Source organism: Callithrix jacchus, chromosome 12 (assembly GCF_049354715.1).
Source record: "Callithrix jacchus isolate 240 chromosome 12, calJac240_pri, whole genome shotgun sequence".
NCBI classification, from domain to species: domain Eukaryota; kingdom Metazoa; phylum Chordata; class Mammalia; order Primates; family Cebidae; genus Callithrix; species Callithrix jacchus.
The window spans coordinates 15,498,793-15,512,402 of NC_133513.1; the positions used below are offsets into that span (position 1 = coordinate 15,498,793).

The 13,610-nt window shown below is 42.0% G+C and overlaps 1 long non-coding RNA gene across 1 annotated transcript in view; it reads right to left on the reverse strand.

Moving 5' to 3' along the window:
- Positions 1-1,567: 1,567 nt before the first annotated feature.
- The window catches only part of LOC118146109 (uncharacterized), a 29,025-nt gene continuing 16,982 nt past the window's right edge, over positions 1,568-13,610 (reverse strand). The window contains exons 2-4 of the long non-coding RNA XR_004731565.3: positions 7,812-7,966; positions 4,467-4,680; positions 1,568-3,602 (exon numbers count right to left, since the gene is read on the reverse strand). This is a non-coding gene — a long non-coding RNA (uncharacterized LOC118146109). The remainder of the gene's footprint in view (positions 3,603-4,466; positions 4,681-7,811; positions 7,967-13,610) is intronic.

Sequence of the window (13,610 nt, forward strand, 5' to 3'; positions counted from 1 at the left end):
GAGGTGGAGGCTGCAGTGAGCCGAGATTGTGCCACTGCACTCCAGTCTGGAGACAGAGCAAGACTGCAGCTTAAATAAATAAATAAAAATAAGGATTGGTACATACAGGGAAATGAGAGATGTGAGATGAGTGATTCTAAAAGTCTAGGCTATAAACTATTGTTTAAATGTTGTCAGTTAGAGAACTGATAGGCCTTTCATGAAGTTCCTTGAATGAACAATAAAGTTATTTTCAACTTTGATCTTATTGGGCAAGAGTTTCTGGAACAGTAAAATTATGTTGATGAAAACAGTGGAATAGTAAGTTCATGTTAACGTAAACAGTAAGCAGTGAGTATAGGTAACTTTGGTACTTAAAGTCAACATAGCGGAAACCAGAGAGAAGAAGGAAATTCCTGTTGGCATCATTTGAATTTCTGAATCCAGACATACTCTAGTCAGAATGAGGGAGACTGAATCACTCCTTCTCTGTATTAGAAGTACACATTTGTCGGATGTGGTGGCTCAGGCCTATAAGCCCAGCACTTTGGGAGGCCAAGGTGAGGGGATCACCTGGGGTCAGGAGTTTGAGACCAGGCTGGCCAATATGGTGAAATCCCTTCTCTACTAAACATATAAAAACTAGCTGGGCATGGCGGCGGGTGCTTGTAATCCCAGCTACCCAAGAGGCTGAGGCAGGAGAATCGCTTGAACCTGGTAGGCAGAGGTTAGGTTGCGGTGAGCTGAGATTGTACCGCTGCACTCCAGCCAGGGCCACAAGCGTGAATCCACATCTCAAAAAATAAAATAAAAAAAGAAAAAGAAAAGAAGAGAGAATTACATATTGGTTGGGCATAGTGGCTCACGTCTGTAATCCTAGCACTTTGAGAAGCCAAGGCATGCAGATCACCTGAGGTCAGGAGTTTGAGACCAGCCTGGCCAACATGGTGAAGCCCCATCTCTACTAAAAATACAAACAAATTAGTCAGGTGTGGTGGCCTGTGACTGTAGTCCCAGTTACCTGGGAGGCTGAGACAGGGAGAATGGCTTGAATTCAGGAGGCAGAGGTTGCAGTGAGCCAAGATCGCACCGCTGCACTCCAGCTTGGGCAACAGGGCAACAGAGTAAGACTCCATTAAAAAAAAAAAAAAAAAAGAATTGCACATCTGTGACCTTTACCATGCAACCACAATACCTCCTCATAGACAGGATGGATTTGATTTTCCAGCTCCACTGATGTGCTCTTAGTCACGTGATTTATTGTGGCCAACAGGATGTAAGCAGGAGTGATGTTTGCTAGGTCAAAGCAGAAACCCTAAAGCATTCATATTTCCATTTGCCCTTTTATCTCCTGTGGTTAGCCATGAAATGACCCTGCCCAAGTTGCCACTGTCTCTCTCGGTGGGAGCCAGATTGAAGACTCATGGAGCCCTCAGAAGCAACTAGAAGTCCTGAGTCCAGCTTGGTTCAGCCAAACCAAAGTGCCCCATGGACCTAAATGTTTGCTCTTGAGAGCCTCTGAGATTTGGAGGTTGGTTGCTATGCATTAAAACATTACTAATATTTAGAGTTCACTACTGGCCTTTCAAGATACATGATCCAATAAATTCTCCATGTTACTTTAATCAATTTGATTTATTAACCCAAAGAGTTCTCTCTTTTGGTGTCTTTTTATGGCATTGTATCACTTTTGGCTCACATGAGCCTCCAACACATCCCAGGTCTTTCTCATGAGAACCACAGCCAAGCCAGATATTCTCCATTTTCTACTTGAGCAACTGATTTTTTAAAAGGTAATATTTATCCTGGTCGATACCCATATTTTGGCTTGTGCCCAATGTTCCAGTCTAGTGAGATCTTTCTCAATTCCTTCTTTTTGAGGATTAGCTATTCTATTCCAAATTTTGTCAAATATAAATTGGATCAGCATGACCACTAGAGCCTCCTCCAAGCCCTTGATCGATGTGATGATCTTGTGGCATTGAACTAAAGACTGACTTCATGCTGACTCTCAAGAACACAAATAATCATTAGTTTGGCAGATATTCTAGATGAATGCCCACAAGACAGAAATATCTTTCAGCCCACATTTTTCATCATCATAATATCAGAGAAATCAGCATATATTAGGAGTGTCCTGAAGCTAAATGTGTCCTAATAATGTTTTCTAAATTTATCAGCAATGGGGCAATTCATTTTTCAAGTCATTAAGTGGGAATTAGTATCTCTGCTGCCAAAACAAACAACAAACAAAAAAACCTGCCCAGTTCTTGAGTTCTAGTTCTGCACGTAACGTCAATCGTGGACCTTAAGTGAGTCACTTAAAGGTCTCCTCCAAATCTGCAAAGACTTCTTCAAACCCAAAGAGACAGGAAGTTTTCAGCTTTTATTCAACCCAACTTTGCTTCCTAGACTGATTCTGTACATTTTAAAAATTGGGGTAACAAACTTCACATCAAAATTTCCATAATACACTGACTAATCCAGTGATTATTTGATCACATTGCAATTTTCTATTCAGTTGGGTATTTGCTCTACTTGTCTCTGGGCTTTTTGAGAGCAAGAATTATGCTGACGTTATTATCAACACACCTGACATTGTTTCTGACAAAGAGTACGTACTCAGTAAGTATTTATTTGGTTGAATTAATAGAACTCATTCTGAGGCCATGGTATATGTGTGTGTTGTGTGTTGGAAGAGCTAGATAGTGTTCATCATTACTCTGAAACATTGGCTAATGTTAAATTGAAATTAAAATATGCTGTTGGGTGACTACATCTTCAATTTCATGGTTGATTCCTTTGTGATTGACTTGTTAAACTAAGCCAGGAGTTGCAAACTAAAATACCTGGCGGGGCCAGGAAGGAACTGAATAAATAAATACAGTTGCTAAATACTCAGCGTTTTACAGAAGTGGATACTCAGTGTTGCTAGATCTACTTTTCCAGAATTAAAAAATATATATGTATAATTTTAAAGTGTGCTTTAAAAAATGTAAACATTCATAATTTTTAGATTTTTGTTTAAAGTTTGGAAACTCTGAAACATAATTTGTAAAATAGTATGTGCACCAAGTAAAATATACTCAGGCTAGATCCAACTCACAGGTCATCGATGCAAGAAAGATAGCTAAACTTGTTACACGCAAAATGATATTTTAGTTTGCAATGCACATTTAATTTACAATGAACAACCTTGAGTAATATGAAATGCCACATTTATTCTTGAACAGTGCAAGCTTAATTACATGGCTAGTGATTCAGTTAAGGTCTAGATTTAAGGCTTGAGGTTAGATTTTAGGGGGCACACATTACAAAGCATTTTCTGGATAGCAATTCTAGAACAAAGATTCCAGAATTAAGATCAGTCTCTAGCAACTTGGATATGTAGGTGCTAAATAAAATGAATACCTTCAGTCAGTCTTATTTCCAGATAACTGATCTCCATTGTGGCTGAAATATAGAAGAAGTGTATTCTTGAAAAGCTCTTGCCATACCTCCAGTTCTTGTCCTCCATGTTCCCAATGGTTAGACATCAATGTTCACAGAGATGAGCTCTATAGTTGTTTATAGCTTTGGGCTCATCCATCATTGTTCTTGGTTCATCCCATTCTGTTCAGAATCTGCAAACCAAGGAAATTGGTATTCTCTGATATATTTGCTAAGATAAAAATCAGATCTCTCCTTGGAGAACATCACCATGTTAATAAAACCATACAACTTCCAACAAGCTGAAATTCATTTGATGGTATTATTTTATTTACCATTAATTTTAAAAACAAGATCAGGCCTAATTGGCCATAAACACCAAATTGATAAAACATTTATTTTAAAAAGCACAAGATGTTCAAATAATGCTGAACTTATCTCTAAAAGAACTGCTGTATCTAGGACCTTGTCTCCTAGGAATTTGAAAAGGCTGAATTCTAGATTCCTAAGAATGGTAACTTCAGCAAGGAGAGAAATCAAAGAATAAAGACAGGGAGGAACTGAGTAGAGTAAAAAAATGGGGTGCTTGCCTATAGCAGGGACCTGATGTCTAATGCCATTGCCTGTTACTTTGTAAAGAAGGGTGGGGAAGTTCCATTGAGAAAGATTTCAGGATCACACACTAATTCAGAGGGGAACTGTGCTGTAATCTATTAGTAATCTCTGCTACAGGCATGGGAGGAAGAAATGGCATTATGCACACTGTGCATATGATCCCTTTGGCCTAAGTAGAATAAATAAAATGCAGTATTTTGATAGGATTATTGCTAGTTTAATTTTCTTAGGACAGTCCCAGTTTAAGCCTGTTATAAATGATCGGTTCATGTTAACATAGCACTATCTTTCATTTTGGAGTATCCCAGTTTGGATCCTATATTTTATATAACTATCTAGAAAAACTTCTTGCAAAATTATCATTAGTTAATTTGTGTATTCAACAAGTATTCCTAAATCTCTTGGGCTCTGATCACTCACTATTAGCCAACATCTTCCTTTACCTGAGCCACGGTTTTCTCAATATCTTGCTCAAAAGATCTTAACACAATATATCTTTTGTTTCTTTGGAGACAGGCATGATTCATACTTCTCATCTAAAACACTTTTGGAAATATTCTGGAGTACAGTCATGAGATCATTCTCCTCAGCAACTCCTACATCTCTGATAAATCTCCTGTTTTTCCCGCCTATATGGAAAGGCATTGGCAGTAGCTCCTGCAAAGAAAAAAAAAGAAACCTAACTTCTCTTCTGAATACGCCTAGTTTGTATATTCTGCCATGTCTATGTCATTAAGTGTTCTTCAAAATCCCAGGTCAATAAAAGGGACTGAAGAACATGTATGTCTCAGATGTTTTCCTTAGACGCTTCCTGGGACTTTAAGATATTTGACTGTGTCTGAGTTGGCTTCCAAAGGATGGAACCTGGACTCTCTCACACCAAAATCAACTACAACTGAAGTTCCTACATGTATTTGCTCTAATAGATACACCGGTCAATTTACCTGCTATAACAACGCTCTTGATAAATCAGAATTTTCCAACCTCAGTGCTACTGACTTTTTGACTGGGTAATTCTTTGTTGCAGGGACTGTCCTTTGCGTTGTTGGATATTTAGCAGCATCTTAGACTTCTACGCACTAGATGCCAGTAAGTAGCACACTCCTGCTTCCCCCCATAGTGACTGCAAAAATGCCTCCAGACATGGTTAAATATCCCCTGGAGGTGTGGTGAAGTTAATACCAGTTAAGAACTACTAGAAAAGGCACTCAATAGCAAGCCAAACAAACCATCCTTTCTGTCTTTGAGCAAGTCATTATTAGGGAGACACATTAATAAGTAATTATGGGCCTGCCTGTGGCTCATGCCTGTAATCCCAGCACTTTGGGAGGCTGAGGAGTGCAGATTGCTTGAGGTCAAGAGTTTGAGACCAGCCTGGCCAACATGGTGAAACCCTGTCTCTACTGAAAATACAAAAAATTACCTGGGTTGTGTTCACACCAAGAGCTTGAGACAGTTAGTGTGACTCGCCCCATCTTGGCTGCTGGACCTAGCTGCTCTCCCCCCACTCTCGAGGGCTGTCGAGTTGAGGTAAAAATGGCTAAGCCACGGAGGCAAAAACAGAATGCAGAGTAAGGGCCTGCGGTTTATGCGGACATTGTGCTGACTGCTTCATATCCCCTTTAGTCTCTGTGTAAGCAATAGGCTTGCTGCAGTTGAGGTGCCTGAGAGGGGCAAAGACCCCTGCCCATATTTTCTCAGAAGCTGAGCCTTTGCTCTACCTCCTGATGGAAAACATAGTTAACAAGCCACCTTAAGGGCACCATTGTTTGTTTGCACTGTGTATCTTCGAAAAACATAGATTAACTCTTAAACTGCTTTGTGAGCTGTTATCACAAGCCCCCTTAAAACTGCTTTGTGAGCTGTTATCACAGGCCCCTGATAACTATTTTTGCGTGATTTCTGTTCCCTTTTCTGTTTGTCCCCTTTTCTGCTGAGCTAAAGTAAATGCTGAACTAAAGTAAATGTAACAAGAAAAAAGGTATAAAAGCTGTCACCCACAAAAATAAAGTTGCTGTTTGACTGTGAGTCACTCAGACCTTCAGACTCCACTTTCCTATCTTCTTTCACTTCCACGCGCTCTCTCCCTCAGGTTGAATGAGACATCTACGTTGGTGGTCTCAGGGACTCCCGCAGGTCGGTAGCCCCCTGGCAGATGTGCCAGACCCCGACACTGGGTGTGGTGGCAGGCACCTGTAATCCCAGCTACTTGGGAGGCTGAGTCAGGAGAATTGCTTGAATCCAGGAGGTAGAGGTTGTAGTGAGCTGAGATGGCATTACTGCACTCAGCCTGGGTGACAGAGCAAGACTATGTCTCAAAAAAAAAAAAAAAAAAAAACACACACACACACAACGCAATTGTGGTGCAAAATTCAAGTGCCCTGGAAGTATTTGGCAAAAGTGCTATGGGAGCCAGAAAAAGAGGGACGAGCTGCTTCTTGGAATGTCAAATAAGGCTTTTTTTTTTTTTTTTTTTTTGAGGTGGAGTCTCACTCTCATGCCTGGGCTGGAGTGCAATGGTGAGGGGATATGCCTTTGGGGCCTTGGATGATGACTTAGTATTCCCCAGAGAGGAAAGAAGGGAAGGACATTCCAAACCCATAAAAGTGTGCAAAGGTTATGCACCTTTTGCATATGCACTTTCCTCTGCTTGGCATGTCCTTTGTCCTAAGTGAAATAACTCAGAAACAGCAAATCAAACACTGCATGTTCTGACAGGTAAGTAGAAGCTAAACAATGATTACACATGGACACAAAGATTAAAATAACAGACACTGAGGACTCCAAAAGTGGGGAGGGTGGGAGTTGGCAAGGGTTGAAAAATCGCTTAGTGGGCACAATGTGTACTCTTTGTGTGATGGGTTCACCAGAAGCCCAGACCTCACCGTTATGCAATATACTCATGTAACAAACGTGCACTTGTACCCCATGAATCTAAAATAAAGAATAAAATTTTAAAAATCTAAAATAAAAATAAAACATAAAAAAAATCTAAAATGAAAAAACAAAACAGAAAATTAACAAAAGATGTGTAAATATGACAGAGTAGTATGTTTGAAATAGGATAAGATTAGAGGGGTTGGAGTGGCAGGTACGTCGGAGAGAGTGTCAGGGAGTTGGGAATAAGATGGGGGCCTAGATTAAAGCCCAATTTGGAAACTTGCTAGAATAAAGAAATGTAATTCATTAATTGGGTGGCAGAGAATCCCAGAAAGCTAATAAGAGAGGTATGGTCAGATCTGGGCTTTAGAGAAACCACAGGGACATTGGTGGAGGTAGGAGAGACAGATGCATATGTTCTTTCCTCTGCCTGGAATGTCTTGAGTGAAATAACTCAGAAACAGCACATCAAATACCGAATATTCTCTCTTATAAGTGGAAGCTAAACAATGGGCCCCCATGGACACAAAGATGGAAATAATAATAGATGGAAAAAATAGTAGAGACAGGAGTTCACTGTGTTGGCCAGGCTGGTCTCGAATTCCTGGCCTCAAGTGATGCATCCATCTCAGCCTCCCAAACTTCTGGGATTACAGGTGTGAACCAGGGGTGCCAGCTGAAAGGAGGTAATGAAACATGACAGGAACACAATCTGGCATAGTGATTGGGAGATGGGGGAAAGAGGAATTAGTTCCTGACTGAATTGAATTGACTTAAGAAGTTTAAATTTTCCAGGTTCCTGGCAGCAAGAGATTCAGTTCTCCAAATAGAGGATCCACCCCTGGGTTTTCTGCCCCTTCCATCCCTAGGCAGTCCCACAGAGGAAGATTCCACCACCCACCACCTACCTCCTTGACAGTATGACCCCACTGTGTGAGAGCATTTTGTTCAGAAACAGTTAATTACATGCAGATCCACCACTGGAAAGTACATCTTAATCTCCTTCTTCTTTCTGTTTCCCTGTTCCTTTCCGCAGTCTGCCTTCTGTTCTGAAAAAGAGGGGCTACAAATGACCTAATTCGAGACCCAATAACAATTTAATAGAGTGGAGATTCATTAAGAAAGTGCTGATGGCGACTGAAGTCTCTGGAAGAGAGAAATGGCCCAGAGGATTTCAATTTTTTGCCGGTTTTCTGATCTCAATTTACGAGGCAGAATTAAGTTCTGGAAGCCTCAGAACAGAACAAAATAATGAAACAATTGGCTTTTAATCACTGGTAGAATCATGGGAAGTTGGTAGATTCCTAGCCTTGTCATTTAATTCTCCCCTTTAACAGGAAGTTTCTGCATTAGTAACACACAGCCTGATGTGGATGCTACTTTCTTTCATTTAAAAAACATTTTCAAGGCCGAGCATGGTGGCTTACTCCTGTAATCCCAGCACTTTCGGAAACCTAGGCAGGTGGATCACCTGAGATCAGAAGTTAGAGACCAGTCTGGCCAACATGGTGAAACCCCGTCACTACTAAAAATATGAAAAATTAGCCAGGTGTGGTGGCAGGCGCCTGTAATCCCAGCTTCTCAGGAGGCTGAGGATGGAGAATTGTGTGAACCTGGGAGGTGGAGGTTGTAGTGAGCCGAAATTGCGCCATTGCATGCCAGCCTGGATTACAAGAGTGAAACTCCATCTCAAAAAATAAAAAAACATATTCAAAGATATTTTTAAAATATTAGTTATGTGCCATGACAGAGCCAGCTATTGGGAATGCAATAATACTGCTCTAGGCAGTCATGGAGCTTACTTTTAGGGAAATTCAGACAAGCAAGAAAGTACTAGGCAAATTGTGACAAATACTAAAAAAACAAACAAACCAAAAAAAACCCCACAACTTCCTGCTTAGCTAAAGGAAATGGATCCCAATTTTAAACACAACTCTCAGAGGTTTTTACCCCCCCTGGATTGTAAATACATGGAGCAGACAGACAATTTCATGTCCATCTCTGGCCATTGTTGAAGCTGACTTAAATTGATTAAGAGCTGTGAATTGATGACCCAAGGTTGCCGTTCCTTTCTTACACATGCAGGAGGTCAGTGCTCAGGAGAAGAAAAGAGAAACCTTCTTTGTTTTGGTTTTTCTATGCTCAGACGAAGTTTAGTATTTTAGGACATTCTGGAAGAATTTTAATAACAGTATTAAAGGAGAGATGAGGAATATGGGTCCTGAAGTCGGATTTCTCAGATCCAGATAGTTGCTGTACCACTTACTAGCTGGGTGATCTTTAACCTTTCCATGTCTCTGTTTGCAAAATGGGATAATAGTGTCTACTCCTTAGGGCTGTTCTAAGAATTAAATGAGATGATGATGCATATGAAGTGTTAGCAAAGTGTTCAATACATATGACATGCTTAAGAACATAATATTGCAGGCCGGGTGGGCTGGCTCACGCCTGCAATCCGAGCACCTTCGGGGGCCAAGGCAGGCAGAACACAAGGTCAGGAGTTTGAAGACAGTCTGGCCAACATAGTGAAACCCCATATCTACTAAGTATACAATAAATTAGCTGTGTGTGGTGATGTGCGCCTGTAATCCCAGCTACTTGGGAGGCTGAGTCAGGAGAATCGCATGAACTTGTGAGGCGGAGATTGCAGCGAGCTGAGATTGCGCCACTGCACTCCAGCCCAGGTAACAACGTGAGACTCCATCTCAAAAAACAAACAAACAACCCATGATATTGTAGATAAAAGGAGGCAGGAGAGTTCTATTCTGAACTGGTTTCTGAACGGCAGCCACTGGCAGCAAGTGATAGTTGTTTCCTGTGCAGCTTGGCTGACTCCTAGCAATATGAGCCTGGGCAGTTCAATTCCATTCTCTAAGCCCCACGTTCCTCTTCTGCAAAGTATAATGAATGATGATAATTTACCGGGGCTGTAGTTAGACTATAAACAAACATATGTAAAACATCTAGCATAAAGCCAGTCCATGTCATGGTCCTCGATACATGGTGTTATTGTCATCATCGTCATCATTCTTCGGATTGGTTGTTGTTTTTGCTACTTGGCCTGCTTCTGTTATTTTGGTGTGTCATAGGCTTTGTTGTCTGGAAGCAGAGCTTGCAATAGAAAATCCTGTGCCAGTGTTTTATTAAGGGCATGCTCTCTGGACGAAGGAGTAACGCATTAAGGGAAGCAGAAGAGGCAGACAGGAAAGGATGTAAAGAAGTGGTCAGGTGAAGTCTGGGCTAAGCCTGATCACTTTGGAACATGAATTATAGCACAGTTTGTCCTACTCAGAAGCCAGGGAGCTGGGCTTAATACCCCATCTCCATTAGACATAGGTTAACGGCCACTCTCAGCAGATGGACATGATTCCCCAGGCATGACCATGTAAGAAGGCTCCTATCAATAGCAAGTGATTGAACAGAGAAGAATGCAGTAGGAGCTATGGATCGGGAGCTGGAAGATGGATGCATTGGCCTTGTGTTGAGGATCTGGGCAGGACACTGGGAGCATCCACTTCACTTTTTTTTTTTTGAGACAGAGTCTTGAAGAAAAAGTGTATGCCAATTAGAGGGATTCTTTTAAATGTTCAGAATGGTCACAGTCTTTGCTGACTTGAATGTCCTTGGAAGCTTCAGTCTGGCTATAAGGAGGTGATGAGGAATTCTCTGTGTTAGAGGCAATGAAGATTTGCCTGTCCATAGTCACTGGTTCAGGGATGATCACATAGCCTAACGAGAATCAGTGAGATACAAGGAAGCTTTGCTAATAATATTGAGAAAGAGCTTCAAAGTTTTTTCTGAAAGTATTGCTAGCAATTACTAGCCAGGGGGCAAACATGAGGCCTGAGATAGAAGCCAGCCTAGTAGACAGCAGAGATGAGAGACAGACAGAAATAAGAGGGTCCCCAAACAAGTCCCTGGATTAAGACATGCCTAAAGTTGACTCTACCCTTACACTTTCAATTTTTTTCTCTTTTGCTTAACTCATTGAGCCGAGAGTTCTGGGTACCTGCAACACAGAGTCCTGACTATTATCTCGCTCTATCACCCAGGCTGTGCAGTGGCACAATCTTGGCTCACTGCAATCTCCACCTCTCGGGTTCAAGTGATTCTCCTGCCTCAGCCTCCCGAGTTGCTGGGATTACCAGGTGCCCACCACTACACCTTGCTAATTTTTGTGTTTTCAGTAGAGACAGGGTTTCACCATGTTGGCCAGGCTGATCTCAAACACCTGACCTCAGGTGACCTGCCCGCCTCGGCCTCCTAAAGTCCTAGGTGGCATGAGCCACCGTGCCTGGCCTGATATCATTTCTATAATGAACCCAGAAGCACCAAGTCAATTAGAAGCAGTCAATCAACTTATAGAATCGTTGTTGTCAAGTATACAAAGTCTTCTGACTGAGTGAGCAGAGACATCCAAGCCAGGGCAGCTTTTCTAATCGGGTTTTCATTGTCTCAGATAGAGAAGTACATTAGGCAGCTCCAAGGACACTAGTGCTGTCCCTAGCTCCACAAAAATATTTTCCAGCCAGCTTTCCCTGATAGCAGAGGACCAGGATCTAGGAAAGTGACCTTCCAACAAAGTGGCCATTGAAAGACTGACAGCCGAAACCGGGCCAGAGAAATCACTGCCGAAGGAAAGGAGGCAAAAGTGGGGTGGGGCAGACAAATGAGCAGCATCTTTATGCACAGAAACTGTTCATTAACAAAATAAAGCCCTCTCAATCTGCACAAACACACTTATTGATAAGGCAAAATGCATTGGTCTTATTATTAGCATTTTGTAAAAAGTTTATTGTATTTTCATTTGCATTTCTTACTCTTTTTAAAAAAACTTTATTTTCTATACTAATATAATATACACTTATGACAGAGAGAGGCAGAGAAATTCTGGGCAGACAGGAGCAGATCCCCAGCAAAGCCCCTCTTCCAGCTGAAAACCCTGAAACCTGTGGTCCAAAGTGATCTATCCCTGTGTACCTGCTCTTTCCCAACTGGTTCTTTCTGAATAACATCTTTTTTACCTATCAAATGTTGCCTTTTCCAAAACTACTTATGGTCTGCCCCACCCCCATCCTGTGCCTATAAAGACCCCAGACTTAGTTGGCAGGGAGAGAGACAGAGAAGCAGGTGGACATTGAAGAGAGGCAACTCCACTTCAGAGATGGTGGCTGAATTGGCAGAGAAGCGATTTGACTTCTCGGGACAGCAACCTGCCCTTTCCATCCCCTCTCCACCTCCCCTCTCTGCTGAGAGCTGCTTTCATTGCTTAGTAAATTCTTACATTCACTAGCCTGCTTAGTAAATTCTTACATTCACTAGCCGTCATTTTCTCTGCATGACCTCATTCTTTCTGGGCACCAGATGAGAATTCAGGACACAACAAGTACAGAGACCCAAAAAGGCTGTCACACTGGCCCTTTGCCTTTGCTGACAGAGGGCAGCCAGCCCATATGATGAGGCAAAGGGCCCACCGAGCTGATAACACACTGCTGTCTGAGGACAGCAGAGCTAAAAGAGCATTGTAACTCACTCTCTGGGGCTTTGGGGTTGCAGGCACCCCCACCTGGATGCTGCCGTGGTGAGTTTGCTCCTGCCAGTGCTAAAGCAGCTGGCCAGTTCCTCTGCTTGTTTGCCTGCGCACTCCTTTCTTCAAGGGGTTGAGTGGGGCAGGGTGAGTAAACAGGGAATCCCTTTCATGAGTCCGGTGAAGGGGTCAAGAAAATATCCTGCATCACTTACATTGCCCCCTGGCCTCAAATTGCAAAATCTCAAAACGGTATATATGCAGTCACAAAAGAGACACCTACAAAAATCTGTGGGCACAAAAATGGTGTTTTAGTGAGCCATTAACAAATTTCCATTAGAATGAGCTTAGTTTCTAGCCTTTCCAGACAAAAGAACGTCTTTTCTGTGAATCAGTTTTTTAGTTTTAACGCTTTTTCTCTTAGTCAAAGGATTTTTCCAGCTTAGGAATGGGGATGCCAATGGCAATTTGGGGGGATGTTTAGAGAAACGAGAAGTCTAAAGCTACAAGGGGAAGACTTTTGATGAGGGACAGCCAAAACCAGTAGAGTGACGAACCCTAGCCAAGAAACAATATGAAGGAAAAAGGAACCTGTGGATGAGCCAGTGTAAATAGAAGAAGGGGAAGAAAAAAGGTGGATATGGATTCCAGTTATGTGGGGCCTGCCTGCCTGGCTGATTAGAGCAAACTGGCTGACCATGGCCAGCATGTGCTACTCCAGGCTGGGTTGGTATCACCAAGATTTATAATACTAATTTCTTCCAGCAGCATTTCCAAAGTGCAGTTCAGGGAACACCTACATTAGTATGTTCTTGGACCTTACCTACTGCCAGTTAATCAGCATCTCTGCGTATGAAACTGGTGTTTGGATATATTTTTTTACAACTTTACTGAAGGGTAATTTACATGTAGTAACTTTGTTTATTTGAAGTATACAATTTTTTTTTTTTTTGAGACGGAGTTTCGCTCTTGTTACCCAGACTGGAGTGCAATGGCATGATCTCGGCTCACCGCAACCTCCGCCTCCTGAGTTAAAGCAATTCTCCTGCCTCAGCCTCCCGAGTAGCTGGGACTACAGGCACGCACCACCATGCCCAGCTAATTTTTGTATTTTTAGTAGAGACGGGGTTTCACCTTGTTGACTAAGATGGTCTTGATCTCTTGACCTCATGATCCACCC